General features: G+C 34.6%; 2 long non-coding RNA genes across 3 annotated transcripts in view; one reads left to right on the top strand and one right to left on the bottom strand.

Moving 5' to 3' along the window:
• Positions 1-24,254, bottom strand: part of LOC136037662 (uncharacterized) — a 35,602-nt gene extending 11,348 nt beyond the window's left edge. Inside the window, exons 1-3 of one of the 2 annotated variants that reach the window (XR_010620004.1) lie at positions 24,020-24,254; positions 16,593-16,657; positions 10,972-11,184 (exon numbers count right to left, since the gene is read on the bottom strand). This is a non-coding gene — a long non-coding RNA (uncharacterized LOC136037662). Of the gene's footprint in view, positions 1-10,971; positions 11,185-16,592; positions 16,658-23,813; positions 23,916-24,019 lie in introns of those variants that run through there. The other variant, XR_010620005.1, reaches the window with a different exon arrangement.
• Positions 9,532-16,093, top strand: LOC136037663 (uncharacterized). Its single transcript, XR_010620006.1, has 3 exons — positions 9,532-10,227; positions 12,147-12,369; positions 15,743-16,093. It is a non-coding gene; the product is annotated as an uncharacterized LOC136037663 (long non-coding RNA).
• Positions 24,255-24,842: the final 588 nt, after the last annotated feature.

Below are 24,842 nucleotides of genomic sequence, written 5' to 3'. Positions count from 1 at the left end.
TTGAGCTATGTGACTGAAACTTTAAGGAACAGATATACAGCCAAAATAGGGGCCTTTGAAAATATTGTAATCTCACGCATCCACTTGCTCAATTCTTGTAAGATTGGAAATATTCCATTGAAATTTATCTGAACTATGAACAAAGTCCAATTTGGCTTCGAACATGTTTTTTTCGTGGAGATCCTGTACCAAAGCCTAGTATCTAAAATAAAGTAGTCTCTGCAGGCGAATATTTTTTTTATGTATGTTGTAACGTATGTTGGAAAAGGCGACTTTTGAAGCTTTACAAGACGTGGTGAAGGCAAAAGATTTGAAAAATACATTCTCAGACCTGGTTGCAGATCCATTCCAGAAACATTTCATTTGCCTAGCATGACAACTTTCTTAATTCTCCAAAGCCGCTAGACTGCAGTTTTATCATTTCTTTGCATTTGAAATACAGTAATAGCCAATAGTGTTATGCAGAACCGATTTGGTATCAAGTTCCTAGCATCAGCTCATTTAGCAGCAAGTTTCTAGCATTCTTTGTTGGTAGAAACGCTCACAGGGAAGTCGTTTGGTTCAAATATCTGTTCGGTCTTCAAAATTTACAACACAAAAGCCATGCCTATATTTTTAGCTCAACAGCAGTACAAAAGAGCCCCTCCCCTAACAAATGAAATGTGATTTAAGTTCCATGTCACTTAAGTAGCTCACTAAATTCCACTTGCAACTTCTTTGTAATTACCTTAGAGACATTCTCACTGGACGCATTTTTCACTTTTACAAGAGACTTCTCGTTAAAAATTTCCTTATCACTCTTTATACTTCCAAGGTTTTTGATTATACTTACAGCTTTCAGGTTTCATATTTTTTAGTCCAATTTTCCACTTCCAACTTTAATATTCTTTATTTAATGTTGACATTAAGTTTCCTGTACTCGTTGCTGAAATGCTTGACATCATTCTTTTAGGCTATTAAATGAAAAAAACAAATTTTTTCAACTGAAAGTAAGGAATAACATAAAAACTTAAAACGAATAGAAATTATTCTGCATTTGAGGAGGTTTCCCCAAACTCAATATTGTGCTCTTTACACTAAAGTCTTTTGCTACTTTTAAGAAGCTTCTTGTTTTTTCTAATTAAACGGCCCTTGTTCTTTAGTAGCCATTCTTACAGGATTGAGACGAAGAGTCAAACTTAAGGATTAAGATTGAAGGACTGATGAGGTAAAACCCCCCTCATATAGGGATTAATTTCAGTTTGTTTTAAGTTTTAATGCTAGATCTCACTTTCAGTTGAAAAAAATTGTTTATTTAATTTAAATTCTGCTCGTTTTTCAAATAATATCACGAAATCCATGATAAGGTTGCTGCTGTTGTTGCAATAAAAGAAGATAATTGGCTTTCGCCCTCTATGTTCTGATAAATATAAACACATTTAATGTAGAAGCAGCTTGGCTGTGATATTTTTTCGGGGGGGGGGGAGGGTGTAGCCCCCTTCATATAATTCTTTTCGTTTAAAGTTTTAAATTTTCTCCTTACTTTCAGTTGTTTTTTTTTATTTGATTTGCGACGGATTTTCAAATAATACCAGGAAATTCCCCATTTAAAAATTTTCCTGAAAAACTCCCCAGAAGTTTTCTTCTCATGGAAAATTCTTTCCGTGGAAAAAACCTTTCCCCCTGCAAAAATCCCACCCTTCGAAAAATGTTCGTATATTTGCAAAAACCAACCAGGCTAGTAATTGAATTTAATAAACTTATTGCTTGTTGTAGCACCATAATTGCGGAACTTACAATCCTTTTCCCAAGGACTGTGGGAAGCCAGGTCTTCACCCAAAGTATAATCATTGAGCCTATCAACTATGTTGAACAAAATGGCTATCTCTAAATTTTGATCGGACGACTTTTGTTGAATGAAGCTGTAGGGAAGGGGGGCTAGTTGCCTTCCAATCTTTTTAATCACTTAAAAAAAGCACTAGAAATGTTGATTTCCATTCGGATGAGCCCTCAGTCGATCTTTTAGGACCAATGGGTAAATACGATCACCCTTGGGAGGAAAAAAACAAAACAAAAAGAATGAATCCGTGATCTTTCTTCTGGCAAAAAATAAAATTTCCACATTTTCGTAGATACAAACTTGAAACCTCTGCAGAAGGGTTCTCTGATACGCTGAATCTGCTGGTGTGATTTTCATTAAGACTTCTTAATGTTAGCGGTAGTTTTCACCGTTTTTGAAAATCAGGCAAATTTTCTCATGCTCGTATCTTTTGATGGGTAACACTAAACTTAATGAATCTTATATATTTGCAATCAGCACAACAAGAAAATGTTTTTTATGTGTCTATTCGTACTAGAACTTCTTTTTTTAGAGTATCGGTTACTACTGAGCTACGAATCTGATTCGAAAGGTAATAGTTTTGATCAGTTAATTAATACCGTTGCCTCGAGAATTTAAATGTAGACCTATTTTTTTTGCGATCATCTGCTGTTTTTCCTTCTGTCTGTCTGTTTTTACGTTCTTGTTTGTTTGCTTTTGCTTTGCACTCGGCACTTTATCACAAATTTCAAATAAATGATATAATGTTTGTATCCATTTTGTAATCTTTGAAATCGTTTTTTCTTTTGTTAAAATAGAGTAGAGAGTGTAGCTGGCAGTCAAAGCAAATTGGATGTGAAGTTTTCATTTTTCCTTTATTTTCATCACCATCCTTTGAAAATAAAAGTAAATAGACCGAATTTAATAATTTTGCAGAGGCCAAAGTAAGAAAGTTCAGATTTGAATAAATACAGAATTTCGTTAATAAATTAAAATTTCGTTAATAGATAAAAGTTTTGTTAAAATTTGTCCAGAAAATTTTTGGGAAACAAGAGGGAGGGGACTAATCAAGATTTTGGCCCGGGCACGAGACAGAGCAGAACTGGCGCTGGAATAACTAAACATGCAAAGAATTTGGAATAAAGTTCCAACTGCAACATTTTTTAACTGAAATAATGTTTAACTGATCTTAGTGTTTAGAGGATATTGAGACATCTTTTTTTTTCAATTTTGTCATAAAACTTACTGGGCCAGTCTTAACGGAGCCCCCTCTCCCTCTATTTGTTAAGATATGTAAAAACATGACAGTTAGATGTTGCCATGTGCCTGTTTTATTCCCACTTATAATGTTAAGGCTATTAATTCCCACTTAAAATGACAATTTCTTAGTGTTGATTGTTGATGTATTACTATTAAGTCATGTGAATATTATTATTTTTAACATGTATATTATAATATTATTTGTTTTCATTTTGTACTCTTTTCATACTATTTGTTATCATTATTCTCATGTTTGGGTATCTCCAAAATCTAAAACACAGTTAATCTCAAGAATCCTGGTGAGGGATTGTCAGCCTTTACGAGTAATTTAGTCTCTATAAGGGTAATTCGGGTAAAGTACCTTAGTAGTGAAAAATTACCGTCTAATAATTTACATTGACGGCAGAATACAAACACCTCGTTAATCTTTTGGTTTGTTATTATGGAGGACAAAAAACTCAAACCATGGTATATAATTATGCAGTCGATCCAATCTTTGATTCTTTAGTTGAGATGCAAATTATATGCCTTCAATTTGTCGGAAATGGTCCACGTGGCTATATCAATCAAATCGGTTTTCTTGTGGAAAATAAATGAGGTGTTTCAGGTCGGATGGAAGCCTGGCCTCATTATCTAAAGCAGGTAAATCTCTTTATATTTATGTGTGTCACTTTAATGTCACAGAAAACAATCGTGTAAATTTTAAGAAAATAGAATAATTGAATAAAATTGTATAAAACAGAAAATACCACACGGTACACTTTTTTTATAACTGGCGCATTTACTTGCCCAGTTCCACAAGATACCCCAACCCCCGTCTAGAAGTTCTCGGCTGAAGGTCTGGACTCGATCCCCATGCCAAGCCACAAAACACGGCATACTTTTCAAAACTATGTGTAAACTTGGCCGTTTTTTAATTTTTCTATGCAATGTGAAATACTCTCTTGCCTTCGAGCTTTAGTTAACCTTTTTGAAACGTCACGTAGTTGTTTTTACTCCTGATGATTAGTGTTTGGCTGGGAGTTACACACACTTTGAAAACTTTTTGTGCTGTCAAAAGGACTAGGAAAGCTTATCAAATATAATATATATATATATATATATATATATAAGTTGTCTATCTGTCTGTCTGTCTGTCTATCTGTCGAGTGACGTCATGTCATCATGTCGTCATGTCGTCATGAGGTTAGTTGTCGTCATGTTTGTTATGACGATGATGTCATTAAAAGTAATTAAGAAAATCGTTCAAAGACAAATTTTTAATTGTAAGAATATTCTGGACGGAAAAATATTTAACTGTAAAATGACTGAAGAACTTACAATGGCAACAGCCGAGGAAGTTGCTCAAAGAGTCTATGCCAAAAACTTGCGGCTGATAGAGAAAGTAAGAAAAGAAAGCGTGCCGAGGAATCACAAGAACAGCAAGAAAACAGGCTTGCGGCTAAAGAACGCAAAACCGCGCAGTTAGATGAAAATCCACCTGGACAGCGAGAGTCAAAACATATCAAAACTGAAAATGATAGCGATGATGATTGGGTTTGGGATTTTGACTTGGATAAGGTCATCAATGCATACCAGATTTTAGTTAAAAAACAAAGGTTCGGCGATATGTATTTCATAGTGACGCTGAAAAATAAAGAAGAAAAAGAAAACTGAAAAAAGAAAAAAGGTAAAAAACTAAAAAAATAAAAAGAAAAAACACTAAAAGAAAAATTACAGACCGGGACACAAATGACGACCGGGACAGAGGGAATATAAATGAAAACCTGACGATCTATTTATATAAACAGACAATGTGACAGCAAAGAATGTTGTATATTCGCAAGTTTTACGTAGTTAAAAATCTATATATATAAAAATAAGTTGTTTGTTTGTGTGTCTGTCAGTCGACTGACATTGTGTTTGTCCGCATATGACGTCTGAATTATTTCATCATATACCAATTCAAAAACGAATGTATTCAAGCCGAAGTAGCTGAGCTGGTAAAGCGTTATTTTCCAGGTTCTAGGTCCGAGAGGTTCCAGGTTCGAACCTTGGCTTTAGCATTAATACAAAAGAAGAAAAATAAAACTAAAAAGGTAAAAACTACAAAAAAAAACTAAAAAGAAAATACTAAAAAAAAAAAAATAAAAAAAGGTAAAAACTACAAAAAAACTAAAAAGAAAATAAAAACTAAAAACTAATAAAAAAACTAAAAAAACTAAAAACTGAAAAAGGAAAAAAACTAAAAAAGGAAAAAAACTGAAAAATAAAGATGAAAAAGAAAACTAAAAAAACTAAAAATAAAAAAAAAAAAAATAAAAAAGGTAAAAAAAGGTAAAAACCAAAAAAAAAAAACTAAAAAGAAAAAAGGAAAAAACCAAAAGATTTATTTCATCATATACCAATTCAAAAATGAATGTATATACAGACCGCGACACAGGGAATATAAATGACGACCGGGACACTCAAAGAGAAATTACAGACTGGGACACCGGAACACAAAGGACGACTGGGACGTGTGTGTCGACTGACGTCATGTTTGTGTGTCGACTGACGTCATGTTGGTCGACTGACGTCATGTTTGTCGACTGACGTCATGTTTGCTGACTGACGTCATTATAAGGATTGAGCTGTATGTCGTCATGAAGTTGTTTGTCGAATGACGAAATTACAGACTGGGACACAAATGACGACCGGGACACAGGGAATATAAATGACGACCGGGACACTCAAAGAGATATTACAGACTGGGACACCGGGACACAAATAACGACGGGGACACAGAGAATATAAATGACGACTGAGACACAGGGACACAACTATATCGGGGACGCCGGGGGCACAGGGGGGATATATAAATGACGATGGGGACACAGGGAATGTTTGATTAGCAATCACCATCAACAAAGCTCAGGGGCAATCATTAGAATAATGAGGTATAGATATGAATACGGATTGTTTTTCCCGTGAACAATTATATGCTGCATGTTCAAGAGTCGGTAAACCTGACAATCTATTTATATGTACAGACAATGGGACAGCGAAGAATGTTGTATATTCGCACATATATATATATATATATATATATATATATATATATATATATATATAAATATATATATATATTCACAGGTGGGACACAGGGACACAACTACAATGGCGCGTAACTAATATGGCGCGTAACGACTTACGCGCGCTGGGGGGCTTGGGGGGCGCGAAGCACCACCCCAATAGCTAGTATATATATATATATAAACGAGCCATATTTGTATATGTATTTATGTATTAATTTATGTATTTTTTTCTCGAAAACTGCTCTATATTTTTTCAGGAAAATTGGTATCTTGGGATATTCTCGTATAAAAAAAACGATCTAGATAGGTCAGAAGCCTGAGAAAATTTGATCAAAGCCTTAATATTAGTTTTTGCAAACGACGTCATCCCTTATGTTAGTAAATCGTATAGGCATTTCTTATGACATCATAAACGCATTTTCTTATGTGACTTCATGCATAGCATAAATAAGATTATTTATTTTCCAACGCATCAGTTTATTTATATAATGTAATATCATTTGGAAGGCCCAAAAAACGAAAATTTGCAGTTGCGCGTGCTATAAATGATGATTCTTTGGAACCGACACCTGAACCATCAAAACTGATAAGATGTGAAAATCGACAACGTGGACCATCAATTGTGACAGCTCCAATACAGGCAGCTAAAGCAAAGACCATTAATAAATTGTCTGAAAGGTTATCAAAATCCACAAACATGTCAAAAATGACAATGAAGAGCAAAGACATGGGTGGTTAGAATATATGCGAAAACAACTATTAGAACACGTCAAAAATGAGAATGAAGAGCGAAGACAGACACGGTTAGAAGACTTGTGAAACTGAGAAAGTGAGCGAGTCAAAATTAAAATGGAGTGCGTAGACACACGCCGTTAGACGAAAAGCGGTGGTGTGTCAAAAATGAAAGTAGAGATCAAAGACACACGCGGTTAGAAGACATGCGACACCGAGCGTATGAGCAAGTCAAGAATGAAAATGAATAGCAGACACACGCACTAAGAAGAGATGCGACAGCAAACATGTGGGCAAGTCAATGAAAATCATTCTGGACAGCGAGAATCAAAACGTGTCAAACTGAAAATGATAGCGATGATGATTGGGCTTAAAATTTTGACATGGATAAGGTCATCAATGCTTACCATATCTTTCTTGAAAAAAACAAAGGTTCGGCAATATGTATTTTATAATGACGAAAAACAAAGCCAAGGTAAAATGAAAGAAACAAGTTGAAAATGATAGCGATGATGATAGAGTTTTGGATTTTAACATGGATAGGGTCATTAAAACCTATCATACATTTGAAAATCAAAAACCTGGACTAGATAAATCGTTGGAAGAAAAATAATTTTTTGCCCCACCACCTGAACAATTAAAAGAGACAAAAGTTCGGCGATATGTCTTTCATAATAAAAAAAAGCCAAGCCAAGGCAAAAGAATTAGTCTTTGTCCCACCACCTAACTAATTGAAAGAAAAAAAGGGGTCATCAATGCCTACATTATCTTTGAAAATCAAAAACATTGACTAAATAAATCGTTGGAAGAAAAAGAAGTTTTTGTCTCACCACCTGAACAATCAACAGAAATGAAGGCTCAATCATATGTCTTTCATAATTACAAAAGATAAGCCGAGGCAAAAAAAAAGTTTCTGTCCCACCACCTGCACAATTAAAAGAAACAAAGGTTCGGCGATATGTCTTTTATAATGATTAAATAAAAAAAACGAGTTTTTTTAACTGAAAGTAAGGAGCGACATTAAAACTTAAAACGCACAGAAATTACTTCGTATATGAAAGAGGCTGCTTCCTCATCAACGCCCCGCTCTTTACGCTAAAGTTTGACTCTTTCTCTCAATTCTTCTTTTTAAAACAGTAAAAAACTTTAGCGTAAAGAGCAGGGCGTTGATGAGGAAGCAGCCTCTTTCATATACGAAGTAATTTCTGTGCGTTTTAAGTTTTAATGTCGCTCCTTACTTTCAGTTAAAAAAACTCGTTTTTTTTATTTAATTTCTGAACGTTTTTGAATCAATGCATGTTTTGATTTTGGCTCTCCGCAGAGGAATAATCAAAACGAAATTTTGCATATTTTTTTTTGGGGGGGGGGGGCTAAATGGCTTTCTCATAATTTTGATCGAATGATTTTGAGAAAAAAAGAGCGGGGGCGAAGCCTAGTTGCCCTCCGATTTTTTGGTTAATTAAAAAGGCAACTAGAACTTTTAATTTTTTACGAATCTTTTTATTGGTAAAAGATTTACGTAACTTATAAATTAGCTTACGTAAAGAACTTTTGTATTCTCATGTTTTTATTACATATCTGAGGGGATTCGCCCCATCGTCAGTACCTCGCTCTTTACACTAAAGCTTAAATTTTATCCCAATTCATTAAGAATGACCCCTGAATCACAAAAGTCGTAGCATAAATAGTTGAAATTACTAAAAATACTTTAGCGTAAAGAGCTAGGTATCATAAGGAGGTGAGCCCCTTATATGGGTAATAATTTCTGTTTGTTTTAAGTTTTATTGCTGTTCTTTACTTCCAGGTGAAAAAGCTTTTTCACATTTATTTTTTAATTTTTTTTTAAATAATGCTAGTAAATCCTGCTCTCCCTTCATGGAAGTTTTCTTCTCCCATGACAAATTCTCGATGGAAAGTTCCCCCAGCATATCCCCCTCTTCTCAACCCCTCCCCCCAACCAAAAAAATCCTCCTGAAAACGCCTGTATACTTCCCAATAACCATTACTATATGTAAGCACAGGTCAAAGTTTGTAACTTGTTGCCCCTCCCACGGGGACTGTGGGGGAGTAAGTCGTCCCCAAAGACATAGTTATAAGGTTTTTCGACTACGCTGAATAAAATGGCTATCTCAGAATTTTGATCCGTTGACTTTGGGAAAATAATTAGCGTGGGAGGGGGCCTAGGTGCCCTCCAATTTTTTTGGTCACTTAAAAAGGGCACTAGAACTTTTCATTTCCGTTAGAATGAGCCCTCCTGCAACATTCTAGGACAACTGGGTCGATACGATCACCCCTGGAAAAAAAAAACAAAAAAACAAATAAACACGCATCCGTGATCTGCCTTCTGGCAAAATATGCAAAATTCCACATTTTTGTAGATAGGAGCTCGAAACTTCTACAATAGGGTTCTCTGATACGCTGAATCTGATGGTGTGATTTTCGTTAATATTCTATGACTTTTAGGGGGTGTTTCCCCCTATTTTCTAAAATAACGCAAATTTTCTCAGGCTCGTAACTTTTGATGGGTAAGACTAAACTTGATGAAACTTATATATTTAAAACCAGCATTAAAATGCGATTCTTTTGATATAGCTATTGGTATCAAAATTCCATTTTTTAGAGTTTTGGTTACTATTGAGCCGGGTCGCTCCTTACTACAGTTCGTTACCACGAACTGTTTGACAAAAGACAAGCCGGGGAAACCACTTACTCACTGTAAGTAGAAATGATTGCAGATCATTCTAGCTGATGTTCAGTATTGCTACATTTTTATTTATACATACTTATTCTTATTACTTATTTACATTTTTATTTTTTATTTGTATTTTATTATATTTTAGTACTTATTTTATTATATATTGTATATTTATATATTTTATTATATTCGTTATATTTATATTTATCATATTTTAATTATATCTTATTTATACTTATTCTTATTTATACATTTTACAATTTGTTTTACTTTTATCCATTTCATACACGTAAAGTAGTAATTCTAAAACAAAAAAAATCTTCAAGCGTAATTTGTAACATGTATTCTTACACCTTTATGATTCTTTATCATTCACTTTTTTATACTTTATCTATTTTCAAACACTTCAAGATTTTCACAATTAATTTTACAACTTATCATATTTTGACAGTGACGAAAGTTGCCAATAGGTGAAAGTGGCTGTAACAGTGGCCAGTAGAGAAAGAAGAAGAATGAAGAAATGAAGAAGAATTGAAAAAAGAAGAATGAATGAAGAAGAATGAGGCCCCTAAATCCTGATCAGTCACCAATGAAAAAATTGCCACTAATCAGAAATTGGAAGATGAAAAACAGAAAAATGTCAATAATTCAGTATAACACAGAAATAAGATGTCAAACAGAGAAATGTAATATTCCATTCCCTATTCAACACTTTTTCCAAATATAATAATCGTTACCGTTGCAATTGCCCCCACTCTCTTTTAGCGCCCTATGCTATTCGTTTGTGAATTTGCTGTTTTTTTAATTTCAGAATTGCATTACTTGGTATTATTCACTAATTGTTGATGAAAAGTACGTAAAAATAAAAAATAATGTACAGAAACCTAAAAAAATCAGGCAAGTTGGAGCATTTAGCCAAGAATAGTGACATTGGTAGCTTTTATATGCACCTTTGTGATCTCAGAGGTGACAAAGCCCTCTCGATCGTATTTGTTGTCTTTGTTGAGGGTCAGCCTCTCGGTGACAAAGCTCCCCAGGCCAGCTAACGGAAGGATCCCTTCTCAGGTCTCACCTACCCCGAAGCTGTTGCGCATACCAACCAAAACTCCCTAGTATGACTGGAAACACTCAGAAACTGCTGACAAACGATACTGAAACTCCTTTCACGCCAGCAGAAATTCCCTCAGCAGCAACTCACTCGAACTCAACACTCGAAGGATAACGAAGTCGCAGGTGAATGCGGATTATCCGCTGAACTCTTGAAGATTGCCAGGCCAGTGATGCTACTTTTGTTCCAGATACTATTCTCGGTGGTATGGTGCACACAATGAATTTTGAAAGACTTGCAAGCTGGCAATCCTACCCTTATGGAAGAAAAAGGGAGCAAAAAATTTGTTCTAACTATAGACGCATAACACTTTTTTTAGTACCTGGAAAGCTGTATTCTATGATTCCGCTAGATAAATGCACGAGAATCCTCCAAAGAAAGAGTAGGGTCCAGTAGGATTGGTTGGTTCCCGGGAGATCCACTGTCGAAGACGGAAGATTTCGGAAGGAAAGCATACGTATCCTTTGTGGACTATAAAACTGAGTTTGACTCGGTTGATCGCAATTCGCTCTGGCACTTTTGTAAATTGGGCTACCTGAAAATATTAGAAGCTGTTAGAAATCCCTTGCAAAGTGACACAGAGTTGCGTTAAAGCTAACAGCAAACGGAGCAGGACATTCAATATCAACACCGGTGTCCACCAGTGGTGAGGTGCCGCAGCAGAACTCTTCAATTATGTAACAGATTATGTAGCAGAGACAACAGAACAAAGCTTCGTGGGTCCTTAAGAGATACTTGTCTTCCCTAAAATTATATCCAGCGAAGTCGTCAACAGACTCTTGGTATTGTTTCCTTAATATCCTTACTTTAAGACATTTTGTGACTGTTGAATCTATCCTCTTCAAACTGAAGCATGACCGTGGTTTGTTTCCCTCGTCTTTTTGTCTCTCGAACCTTTTCCCACTTAAAAGTATTTAGCATGGACATCTAACTAGAAATTTAAGAAATGATATCAGCCAAGAATAATAAATGAAAGATAAAAATTTTCGCTTCGAAACTCGATAATTCGGTATTGGAATAAATATACGTTTAAATTGGATACTTCAAAATCAATTCAAACAACCAAACGAAAACTTAAATTTATGTTAATATATTGAAATTTGTTTCTGATATGTGAGATGTTGTTGGTTAATGCGGATCGCCTTTGGGATGTTAAGTTTGATCCCATTTTATCTGGTTTTTGATGATACTGGACCAGGGCATCCTCCAGGATTCTAGGTATCTTCTACTTTCTATAATTATTTTTTATTTATTTATTTGTTTTATGTTTATTTCGCTGGACGTGTCAACAGGTGGTGTTGTTGACCGGGCAGTGACGGGAGAATATGTTTAATTACGCTTGCATGAATTGCATATAGTGAAGTATGGATGTATTTATTTCAAGAAGTTTTTTCCATTCTTTGCATTACGAATTTGTCTTCTTAGCCGGGCTCTGGACCTTTTGTTATTCATTTTATTATTAAAAAGAACATGAATCTTAAATCATTTTTGTTTCAGTCTGAAGTCTGGAAATCTTATTCTGATGGATGTAGATACTTGTAGATGGATGAAGGACTTTGTAGATATTCCTGCTCTCATTGCCAAGTCAATCGACAAATTGGCTGATGATCTGAAAGTTCTACAGGAAGAGGCAGCAACAGTGGGAGTAAAGATTAACTGGCTAAAATAAAACGTTACATTTCGGTCACAAGAAATTCAGAGAAGTTATAGGGACCTGAAGGTTTGACAGAATTATTAACACCAGATAACTATATCAATTATTAATATATGTTAATATAATTAAAAACTAAATATATATAATGTACATAATATAGTATATACGTATATATATATATATATATATATATATATATATATATGTATATATATATATATATATATATATATATATATATATATATATATATATATATATATATATATATATATATATATATATATATATATATATATATATTATACACTAATATAGCATATATTAATATAACACCTGATAACATTAGTTTTATCTGATATCCCAGCTAAGGTACCATGAGATTTAAAGCGGATAACAGTTTTACAGTTTGACAAATAAAATGTTTTCTTTCTATGGGGATGTGTGTCAATCACAAGATACACCGTATTGCCAAACCCATTTTCGTCTGTCCTTTAAATGCTTGCTTACTTTTTAATTTTTATTGTCCAATTTGTTTTACTTTATGATTTGGAAAATGCACACTTGGCTAATCAACCACTAGTAAAGATGCATTCACCTTCGAGAAAATAAATCAGTGCTGTGAGAATTGAGGAAATCATTTTACTGTTCAAAAAGCTGCGGTTTTTGTGGGTATTCAGAATCAGTGAATGGCTTTGTGATTTGATCATTCATGATTTTCAAACTGAGTTTGGACAAAGGATATAAATTTTGATGTAATAACAAACTGAACTTGCAAAAATAAGTTCGCACCCTAACTAATATAAGCAATCCTCTGGCGTTGTTTTTTCCCAGGGTGATCGTATCGACCTATTGGTCCAAGAATACTGGGAGAGGGCTCTTTTGAACGCAAACTAAAAGTTTTCTCACGCTCTTTTTTTTTTAAAAAACGTCCGATCAAATGTTGAAACAGACACTTGTTCAATATAGTTGAAAATCCCAACAAATTTCTTTGGAGATAACTTAGCCCCCCAAAGATCCTGGGGAAAGGTCTTTAAGTTATAAAATGCACCCATTGCTTACGTTTAGAATTTCCTTTTGTAAAGTATGCATACATTTTTGAGTAGGGAGGGGGGACAAATTTTCTGCTGGGGATCTTCCACGGGAGAATTTTTTATGGGAAGGGAAGCTTAAAGGGGGTGATCTTTTCAGAGGAAATTTTAAACTAAAGGAATTTGCCAGAATTCCTATGTGAAATTCTTTTTTTATGTTTAGCTTTCTCTTTGCCGACTCAATTTCAAACAGTTCGTAGTAACGGACTGTAGTAAGGAGCGACCCGGCTCAATAGTAACCGAAACTCTAAAAAGCGGAATTTTGATACCAATAAATACATCAAAAGATTCGAATCTTAATGCTTATTTTAAATATATAAGTTTCATCAAGTTTAGTCTTACCCATCAAAAGTTACGAGCCAGAAGTATTTTCAAAAAAAGGGGGAAACACCCCATAAAAATCATATAATCTTAATGAAAATCGCACCATCAGATTCAGCGTATTATAGAACCCTACTGTAGAGGTTTAAAGCTCCTATCTGCAAAAATATGGCATTTTGTGGTTTTTGCCAGAAAGAAGATCACGGATGCGTGTTTATTTGTTTTGTTTTTGTTTTTTTCCCAGGGGTAAATGTATCGACCCAGTGGCCCTAGAATTTCACGATAGGGCTCATCCTAACGGGAATTAAAAGTTATAGGGCCATTATTAAGTGACCAAAAAATTGGAGGGTAGCTAGGTCCCCTCCGGCGCTCATTTTTTTCCAAAGTCACCGAATCAAAATTTTGAGATAGCTATTTTGTTCAGAATAGTCAAAAATCTAATAACTTTATCTTTGAGGACGACTTTATCTCCTACAGTCCCCGGGAGAAGAGCTGCAAGTTTGCCCATTGTTTACATATAGTATTGGTTATTGGGAAGTATACAGACGTTTTCAGGGGGGATTTTTTCTGGTGGTGGGAGAGGGGTCGGCGAGGGGGGTTACGTAGGAAGATTTTTACATGGAATTTATCATAGGGGAAGATATTTTCTATGAAAGGGGTGCTGGATTTTTCAGTATTGTTTTCAACTGAAAATAAGGAGAAACATTAAAACTTAAAACAAACAGAAATTATTACGTATATTAAGGGGTTCACCCCCTCTTCAATACCTCGCTCTTTATGCTAAAGTAATTTTAGTAATTTCAAAAGAGCTATTTATTCCAATTAAACGGCCTTTGTGATTCAGGGGTCATTCACAAAGAATTGGAACACAATTCGAACTTTATTGTAAAGAGCGAGGTATTGACGAGGGGGCGAGCCCCTTCATATACGTGATAAAAATATACAAATATAGAAGTTCTTTCCGTAAGTTAATTCGTAAGTTACCTATACTTATTACTAATAAAAAAGTTCGTAAATAAAATTAAAAGTTCTAATGACCTTTTTAAGAAGCCAAAAACATCGGAGGGTAACTAAGCCCCCTCCCGAACCCCTTTTCCACAAAATATTCCGATCAAAACTTAGAGAAAGCCATTTAGCCAAAAAACAAAAATTAATATGCAAATTTCGTTTTAATTATTCATGTCCGACGAGTCAAAATCAAAACCTGCATTAATTCAAAGACGTTCAGAAATTGAATAAAAAAAAAACAAGTTTTTCACTGAAAGTAAGGAGCGACATTAAAACTTAAAATGAACATTAATTATTCCGTATATGAAAGGGGCTGTCCCCTCCTCAACGCCCCGATTTTTACGCTAAAGTTTTGACACTTTGTCACAGTTCTACTTTTTAAAATAATAAAAAACTTTAGCGTAAAGAGCGGGGCGTTGAAGAGGGGACAGCCCTTTCATTTACGGAATAATTAATGTTTTTTTTAAGTTTTAATGTTGCTCCTTACTTTCAGTGAAAAACGGGCTTTTTTATTTAATTATGTGTAGATATGTTAAGGCCAGGATAAATTTTTGCTGAATTTGAATTGTTTGAAGACTGTTCATTACTTTCAGTTTGTTTTATTATTATTTATTTATTTACTAGCTCTATAAAGCGTGATCGAACCACTTTTTTCGTGTCGTTTCCAACGATGCCCATAAACACCATAAAAGATTATTAGTGTTAAATCGTTACGGATTCTTGGCAGTTACGGATAGTCCATCAAATTGTATACCTTTGACTTATTATTGATTTACCACTTGACTGTTAATCAGCAGAAAATCTGAGTCCTTGATAATGTCGTTATGTTTCAAAGTAATCTCTTGACTGACTTTAATCCGACAAGGAATTCAATAATGGCTTTTTAATGTGAATTTGAGGGATTGCTTTATTGTCTAAATGTTTAGAGGAATTTATCTGCTAATACTTGTGAAACTAAGTAATAGTCGTAATAATTCAAAATACAAATTCTGTGTCTCAAGGTCAATTCTATATTTCAGATTTCAAGGTTGTTGTATCAATACTGCTTTTGTGGGAATTTGACGAGATTTAGAGGAGCAAGTTGCCACAGTGGACCAAATTGAACATAGGAGCGACATGGCCCAGTAGCAACCGAAACTCTAAAAAGTAGAATGATGATAACAGTAGAATTACAAAGAATTAGTTTTGTACACTGATTCCAAATATATGGAATTCATTGAGTTTAATGTTGCTCATCAAAAGCTAGAAGCCTAAGAAAATTTGCCTGATTTTCAAAAAAAAAGAGAAACAACTCTAAGAAGTCAACTGATATAAAAGAAAATCACACCATCAGATTCAGCATATCAGAAATGCCTTCTATAGGGGTTGGAAGCTTCTTTCTGCAAAAATGTGATTTTTTTTTTCAGAAGAAAGATCATGAATGTGTGTTTATTTGTTGTGTTTCTTTTATGTTTGCTTTTTTTCCTTCTTTTTGTTGTTATTTTCTTTTTAGAAAATAAAAAGAAATTAAAAGTTTTAAACTGAAGATAAGCAGAGTACTCATTCGAACGGAAATCAAAGGTTTTCAAGAACGTCAAGATTTTAGCGTAAAGAGCTGGGGCTGAATAAGGGGCAGCCCCAGTCATATCCATAATTCTGTCCATTTTAAGTTTTAATGTTGCTCCTTAATTTTAGTTGGAATATTTTGTTTTCTATTTAATTCAATCTAGAAGTTATAGATAAAACAAATTATAGGAATATATCTATAGTTTGTATATTATACATGTGGTTTATAATTTCCTAATTTGAACCCATCTTAATAAAATGATTATTTAACAAAAATAATTAAATATAATACAGGATAATATAACTGAAAAATATTGGACTCACTTTTTCTACGTTCTTCCTTTGTGATGTTGTGTTGTTGTTCTTTTTGTTCCGAGACTTGCTGAACACTAGGTTCAAAAAAAGAAAAATTACTTAAAAATTCTAAAAAAGAAAAATTATTAAATATGAAACACTAGGTTCTAAAAAAAAATTACTTGTTGTATTAAACTTAAGTGTTTAATCGATATGGGTACTTGTAAAATGCTCAGGAATTCTCCCAGTCAAAGGTTTGGCCCATCCAAGAGCTTGGGTAAGGATGAGACTTCCAGCCATGCCTTCCTGAAATCAGGATTTTTCTCTTAATTATGCTGTTCCAATACTTCGTCATTTTAAATTTTAAATTCTGCCCCCCCCCACCTTAACACACACAAAGCAAATGATGAACAGGCACAGCTGGGACCTAGGTTCATCTTCTCAATAAAATTAGCACCTTTTCCGTAACAAAACAAAATCATATCAATTCTTTTTTCAGCTTTTGACCCCTTCCGACTCATGATCGTCAAAGGATCGATTTGAACTTGTTTTAAATGAGCAGTGATTGCCCTAGAACATAACAGTATACTTCATACATTGTATTTGAGCGTGTGTCTGAATTATCAATAAAGAATTTAACTGTGATTTAGTCTATATAGATTTCGGTCGTAATTATTACTCAAGTACCTAAGGCGGGATTTGGACATTATACTCAGGCTATAGCTGTATTGTCTTTTTTGTCCATGGACGTTTGGACGTTTTGGACAATTTTTTTAGTCCTAGAATTCTCTACTTTTTTAAAAGTTGGCTGCACATACCCAGACAGAAAAACAACAACGGAGATGAAATATCTGCAGCGTCCTTTAGGAATGAATAGGATAAGATACAAATGTACCCGAGGGTCATAAACAGCGCCATATCCAGGATTTTTTTCGGGAGAGGGGGGTCACAAGAGAATTTTTCGCAGGGGTAGCCCCAAAAGAGTTAAAGGGTTTGTATCTTATGGGAGACGGAGATCAAAATCGACGGATATAGAATAGAGACTGAATGACTGAATGAAGATAGACTACTCTTACAGTAACTATTTTTTTGCAACTTCAAGAAGATTGGAGTAAGAATTTGCGGGGCCACTAGGCTTATGCAGTTGAAGGAAATTTTAAGAAGACTGGAACTCAGTCCTACAGCCTTGTTACTCGTAATCCGAATAACTAAAGTCTGTCCAGTGAATATTCATATATTTCTTCAAAAATTGGCTAATTGACAGGCTTTTCAGTCCTCTTAAAAAAAGTATTGCACGTATTATTAGTTCCCATGATAGTAAAATGGGCAAAAAACCCCAAAAAGGAAGAAAGCGGCACCATCAACAGTGTGGCGGTGCGGCTAGATCAGAAAACTACAGAACTACCAGTTGCGTGGTAGTGAATAGATACAACAGACAAAATTATCCGGAGAAAATTTACTTCATTAGATAAAAATAGTCAAAAACTTTATTTAATCTGAGGATATTCCCAGCATCCAGCCTAATGCTTAACTCGGGACACATGTCCCAACACGTCAGTCACACTTACATCCCGCCGCAAGTCTTTGCCCCACGTTTGGCACAGTTCACATCACAAGTGGCACACTTCTACCTCTGATGGTAGGTGTCACCTAGGGTACATGGTTTTTCAAAGTAAGTAACTCCTTGATAGTACCCTTAGAAAAGTGCTAGTTACCCTTAAAAGCCTGGAAGCCGACATCTTAGACAAAAATACACATTTTTGACAATTATCGAGCTAAAATACCATTTACTTCGTTTAATGCAAGTTTAGGGCAATAGTATGAACTGTATGAGACTAAAAAAGAAAAAAAACATTCGATACATTTTACCATCAAACTCTGCATTTTCTTTCAAGACGATCAATCAGAAAAGGGCTTTTACTTCGAAGTGTTAGTTAGGCTCTTACAGCAGAACGAAAAAAAAAACTTTCTCACAGCCCTATGAAGTGCCGTGACAAATATGGGTTTATCTAAATGGGAACCCAAGTGTAATAAGTGAAAACCTTTTTACTATCGTTATCGATAGTATGGGGTCAGAGGGCGCATAAAAAAGAAGCCGTAAAATCGTAAGTGAAATTAGTGCTTTATGCGTAGCTAATGGGTTTTCACAAATTCAACAGAAGTCAAAGGTAAAGATAATTAAATCAAATCAACATCTTGCAAGTATATAGGAAATGAATATTTAATTTTTGTGCTTTTGATTTTTATTTTTTACTCTATTAGAGAAAGGGAAGCAGGGACATAATTTTTTGCACGACAGGGGGCAACTGTCCCACGTACCTCAATCCTTCTTACATATCCCAGTTACACCCACTTGAAATTTAGTGTCTTCAAAAACAAAGATCACTTTTCATTAGTATATATTTACTTTTATTATATTTTATGGCTCATTTTCTATTTTTTACTCTTATTTTCACTTGACTTGAGAAAATTGGCTCCAATTTTGCTCCTCCCCCCTCAGAATTTTTACAAAATTACGGCTCTGGGGGGAGATACAGAGGAAAATTAAAACAATGATTTCACTAAAATGAAATACAGGTAGTTGTTAATGATGTGTACGTAACCGAGCCCTCATGTAACTGAGTCCCAAGCAACTCCATCTATGCAACTTAACCATCGTGCACCTCACCCCAGATGAAACCACATGTGATTTCACATGTGACGCATGTGAACCCTCGCGTAACTGAACTCCCGTGTAACTGAACCCTTGTGCTAAGTTTTAGGTGGGTTGAGTTGCACGTGTATCGTGAAACTATACCCAACTTAGCTGAACCCTCGTGCGACTGAACCCCACACAGGATTCAACCTTGTTTAGCTGAATGCTCGTAAAACTGAACGCTCATGCAACTAAACCCCATTTACCTGGACCCACACGCAACTCAACCCACTTACAACTCGGCACGACAAGTCAGTTGCACAGGGTTCATTTCACGGAGTTCAGTTAAACGAGTATTCAATTTCACCGGGGTTGAGTTTCATGAGGGTTTTGTTGAACGGGGTTGGGTTGCACGGGGGTTCAGTTGAACTAGGGTTCAGTTACATGATGGTTCAGGTTCATGGGGGCTCGGTTACACGGGGGTTAAGTTGCAAGGTCAGATGCACGAGAGTTCAGTTACATGGGTTCAGTTGCAATGGGTTTAGTTGCAATGCACATTTTCTTACTTTATGGAAAATATTCTTTACAGAGATCGTTCATTACACTGCGCGCGCTTAAAAACATGGCGGAACCGATAAAATAGAATTCTATAGTTCCGTGTTAAAAAGTCTGCTTTAATTCAATCTGTTTGTTTTTGTGACGTATTCTTTTAAGCTAAATTGACTATTCTTTAAGCTTATGCCGAAAAAAAAGGCATATCGCCCCACCTTTTTATCCGCTGCTGCTATGTCTAGTTTTGAGCAGCCAGAAGAAGAACGAAAACGCTGATTGGTTATTTTACACGGAATCCTAGGCCAGTAGAAAGAACGAAAGTTTTTGAGTCACAACATTTTTACTAGTAAGCTCTCCATTTCTGTGGGGAGGGACTCTAGCAGATTACTCTTTCAGAAAAGGTGCTAGATAATTAAAGTATTATAATATGACTACAGATATTAATCACTTAGTTCTGTTACCACATTTTAATAGTTATTATTTTGTCATTAAAACTAGAACTGGAACATTCGTAACAGTAACACATCTAGGAAATGAGGGAGAAGAGATTGGGAACCTAAGCACCAAAGAAACCAAAGGCAGATAAAGGTTTACATCTTTCATTAAGATCCCAACCAATAAAATAAAAAAGCACCAAAGAAACCAAAGGCAGATAAAGGTTTACATCTTTCATTAAGATCCCAACCAATGAAATAAAAAAAGCACCAAAGAAACCAAAGGCAGATAAAGGTTTACATCTTTCATTAAGATCCCAACCAATGAAATAAAAAAAGCACCAAAGAAACCAAAGGCAGATAAAGGTTTACATCTTTCATTAAGATCCCAACCAATGAAATAAAAAAAGCACCAAAGAAACCAAAGGCAGATAAAGGTTTACATCTTTCATTAAGATCCCAACCAATGAAATAAAAAAAGCACCAAAGAAACCAAAGGCAGATAAAGGTTTACATCTTTCATTAAGATCCCAACCAATGAAATAAAAAAAGCACCAAAGAAACCAAAGGCAGATAAAGGTTTACATCTTTCATTAAGATCCCAACCAATGAAATAAAAAAAGCACCAAAGAAACCAAAGGCAGATAAAGGTTTACATCTTTCATTAAGATCCCAACCAATAAAATAAAAAAGCACCAAAGAAACCAAAGGCAGATAAAGGTTTACATCTTTCATTAAGATCCCAACCAATGAAATAAAAAAAGCACCAAAGAAACCAAAGGCAGATAAAGGTTTACATCTTTCATTAAGATCCCAACCAATGAAATAAAAAAAGCACCAAAGAAACCAAAGGCAGATAAAGGTTTACATCTTTCATTAAGATCCCAACCAATGAAATAAAAAAAGCACCAAAGAAACCAAAGGCAGATAAAGGTTTACATCTTTCATTAAGATCCCAACCAATGAAATAAAAAAAGCACCAAAGAAACCAAAGGCAGATAAAGGTTTACATCTTTCATTAAGATCCCAACCAATGAAATAAAAAAAGCACCAAAGAAACCAAAGGCAGATAAAGGTTTACATCTTTCATTAAGATCCCAACCAATGAAATAAAAAAAGCACCAAAGAAACCAAAGGCAGATAAAGGTTTACATCTTTCATTAAGATCCCAACCAATGAAATAAAAAAAGCACCAAAGAAACCAAAGGCAGATAAAGGTTTACATCTTTCATTAAGATCCCAACCAATGAAATAAAAAAAGCACCAAAGAAACCAAAGGCAGATAAAGGTTTACATCTTTCATTAAGATCCCAACCAATGAAATAAAAAAAGCACCAAAGAAACCAAAGGCAGATAAAGGTTTACATCTTTCATTAAGATCCCAACCAATGAAATAAAAAAAGCACCAAAGAAACCAAAGGCAGATAAAGGTTTACATCTTTCATTAAGATCCCAACCAATGAAATAAAAAAAGCACCAAAGAAACCAAAGGCAGATAAAGGTTTACATCTTTCATTAAGATCCCAACCAATGAAATAAAAAAAGCACCAAAGAAACCAAAGGCAGATAAAGGTTTACATCTTTCATTAAGATCCCAACCAATAAAATAAAAAAGCACCAAAGAAACCAAAGGCAGATAAAGGTACATCTTTCATTAAGATCCCAACCAATGAAATAAAAAAGCACCAAAGAAACCAAAGGCAGATAAAGGTTTACATCTTTCATTAAGATCCCAACCAATGAAATAAAAAAAGCACCAAAGAAACCAAAGGCAGATAAAGGTTTACATCTTTCATTAAGATCCCAACCAATAAAATAAAAAAACACCAAAGAAACCAAAGGCAGATAAAGGTTTACATCTTTCATTAAGATCCCAACCAATGAAATAAAAAAAGCACCAAAGAAAACCAAAGGCAGATAATGGCTTACATCTTTCATTAAGATCCCAACCAATAAAATAAAAAAGCACCAAAGAAACCAAAGGCAGATAAAGGTTTACATCTTTCATTAAGATCCCAACCAATGAAATAAAAAAAGCACCAAAGAAACCAAAGGCAGATAAAGGTTTACATCTTTCATTAAGATCCCAACCAATAAAATAAAAAAGCACCAAAGAAACCAAAGGCAGATAAAGGTTTACATCTTTCATTAAGATCCCAACCAATGAAATAAAAAAAGCACCAAAGAAAACCAAAGGCAGATAATGGCTTACATCTTTCATTAAGATCCCATCCAATGAAATAAAAAAGCACCAAAGAAAACCAAAGGCATATAGAAGTTTACATCTTTCATTAAGATCCCAACCAATGAAATAAAAAAAGCACCAAAGAAACCAAAGGCAGATAAAGGTTTACATCTTTCATTAAGATCCCAACCAATAAAATAAAAAAGCACCAAAGAAACCAAAGGCAGATAAAGGTTTACATCTTTCATTAAGATCCCAACCAATGAAATAAAAAAAGCACCAAAGAAACCAAAGGCAGATAAAGGTTTACATCTTTCATTAAGATCCCAACCAATGAAATAAAAAAAGCACCAAAGAAACCAAAGGCAGATAAAGGTTTACATCTTTCATTAAGATCCCAACCAATGAAATAAAAAAAGCACCAAAGAAACCAAAGGCAGATAAAGGTTTACATCTTTCATTAAGATCCCAACCAATGAAATAAAAAAAGCACCAAAGAAACCAAAGGCAGATAAAGGTTTACATCTTTCATTAAGATCCCAACCAATGAAATAAAAAAAGCACCAAAGAAACCAAAGGCAGATAAAGGTTTACATCTTTCATTAAGATCCCAACCAATGAAATAAAAAAAGCACCAAAGAAACCAAAGGCAGATAAAGGTTTACATCTTTCATTAAGATCCCAACTAATAAAATAAAAAAGCACCAAAGAAACCAAAGGCAGATAAAGGTTTACATCTTTCATTAAGATCCCAACCAATGAAATAAAAAAAGCACCAAAGAAACCAAAGGCAGATAAAGGTTTACATCTTTCATTAAGATCCCAACCAATGAAATAAAAAAAGCACCAAAGAAACCAAAGGCAGATAAAGGTTTACATCTTTCATTAAGATCCCAACCAATGAAATAAAAAAAGCACCAAAGAAACCAAAGGCAGATAAAGGTTTACATCTTTCATTAAGATCCCAACCAATAAAATAAAAAAGCACCAAAGAAACCAAAGGCAGATAAAGGTTTACATCTTTCATTAAGATCCCAACCAATGAAATAAAAAAAGCACCAAAGAAAACCAAAGGCAGATAATGGCTTACATCTTTCATTAAGATCCCAACCAATAAAATAAAAAAGCACCAAAGAAACCAAAGGCAGATAAAGGTTTACATCTTTCATTAAGATCCCAACCAATGAAATAAAAAAAGCACCAAAGAAACCAAAGGCAGATAAAGGTTTACATCTTTCATTAAGATCCCAACCAATAAAATAAAAAAGCACCAAAGAAACCAAAGGCAGATAAAGGTTTACATCTTTCATTAAGATCCCAACCAATGAAATAAAAAAAGCACCAAAGAAAACCAAAGGCAGATAATGGCTTACATCTTTCATTAAGATCCCAACCAATAAAATAAAAAAAGCACCAAAGAAAACCAAAGGCATATAAAGGTTTACATCTTTAAAGGAATATGAAGACCAGTCTATACTCCAATTAAAAGTCAAATAGTAACAATACTATACAGAGGGCTTTAAAAGGTGACATTCCCACTCCTATTTTTGGCGATTTCTGTTCGTTTTGTGTTTAACGTTTCATTTAACTTTATTTTTGTTAGGTTTTAACATCTACTACTCCTACTACTAGAAACTCACTGCTGCATTACCAGATCACTTGAGACCAAAGCGGCTGCTCCTCCTCAACCTATCTATTCAAAGCTTCAAATTTTAGCCCTTCCCTTCTCCTTTCTCCATTCTTCCATTCTCCTTTAAATCCTTCCTTACAGCCTTTTCCCTAAAGGGATGACGTGCTTTTTCTTTGGCTCTAGATGGAGGGCCGAGAAGAGCGATCTTAGGCATTCTGTTCTCCTTCATCCACAGTACATGTCCTAGCCATCTCATTCTTTCCCTCATTATAGCCCTAGAAAGTGGGATAGAACCATTTTTTCGTATTGTTATTGTTTAATTTACGGTTAGTCAAACAAGTACCCAAAATTATCCATAGACAATTTCTCTGGAAAACCTCTAACCATTCCTTGTCCGTGTTCTGAAGTGCCCGTGCTTCATAGCCATACTTAACCGCTGTCATCACTGTGGCTTCCATCATTCTAGTCATGGTTCACAGACCTATTATCTTTCTACTCTTACATACTGTCTTCAAAACACCCGGGGCCTTGGGCGTTCTACTTTTTACACCTTTTTTGAATTGCTCTTTACTTTTTTGAAAAAAAAATTGTTTTTTTAACCAAAATGATAAGAGAACGCCAAAATTATTCATTAGGGCATGAAACCTTACTGGAGATTTGATCCCTCCCTCCACAATCTCTTTTAGATTCGGGCCTAACTTATTGGCATGTTGCCATAATGACGTGAATAAAACAAAATCCTCTAATTTTGGCAAAATTCCGACAAACTGAGCTACATTTTAGATGTTATATTTAAAGGTTGTGCTTTCATTTTCACACTTCTGCAATGGTTCTCAAAGAGCCT

The sequence above is a fragment of the Artemia franciscana genome, chromosome 17 (genome assembly GCF_032884065.1).
Source record: "Artemia franciscana chromosome 17, ASM3288406v1, whole genome shotgun sequence".
In the NCBI taxonomy this organism is placed as follows: Eukaryota; Metazoa; Arthropoda; class Branchiopoda; order Anostraca; family Artemiidae; genus Artemia; species Artemia franciscana.
The sequence above is the reverse complement of the archived record's forward strand: the minus strand, read 5'-3'. Positions and strand labels throughout refer to the sequence as shown.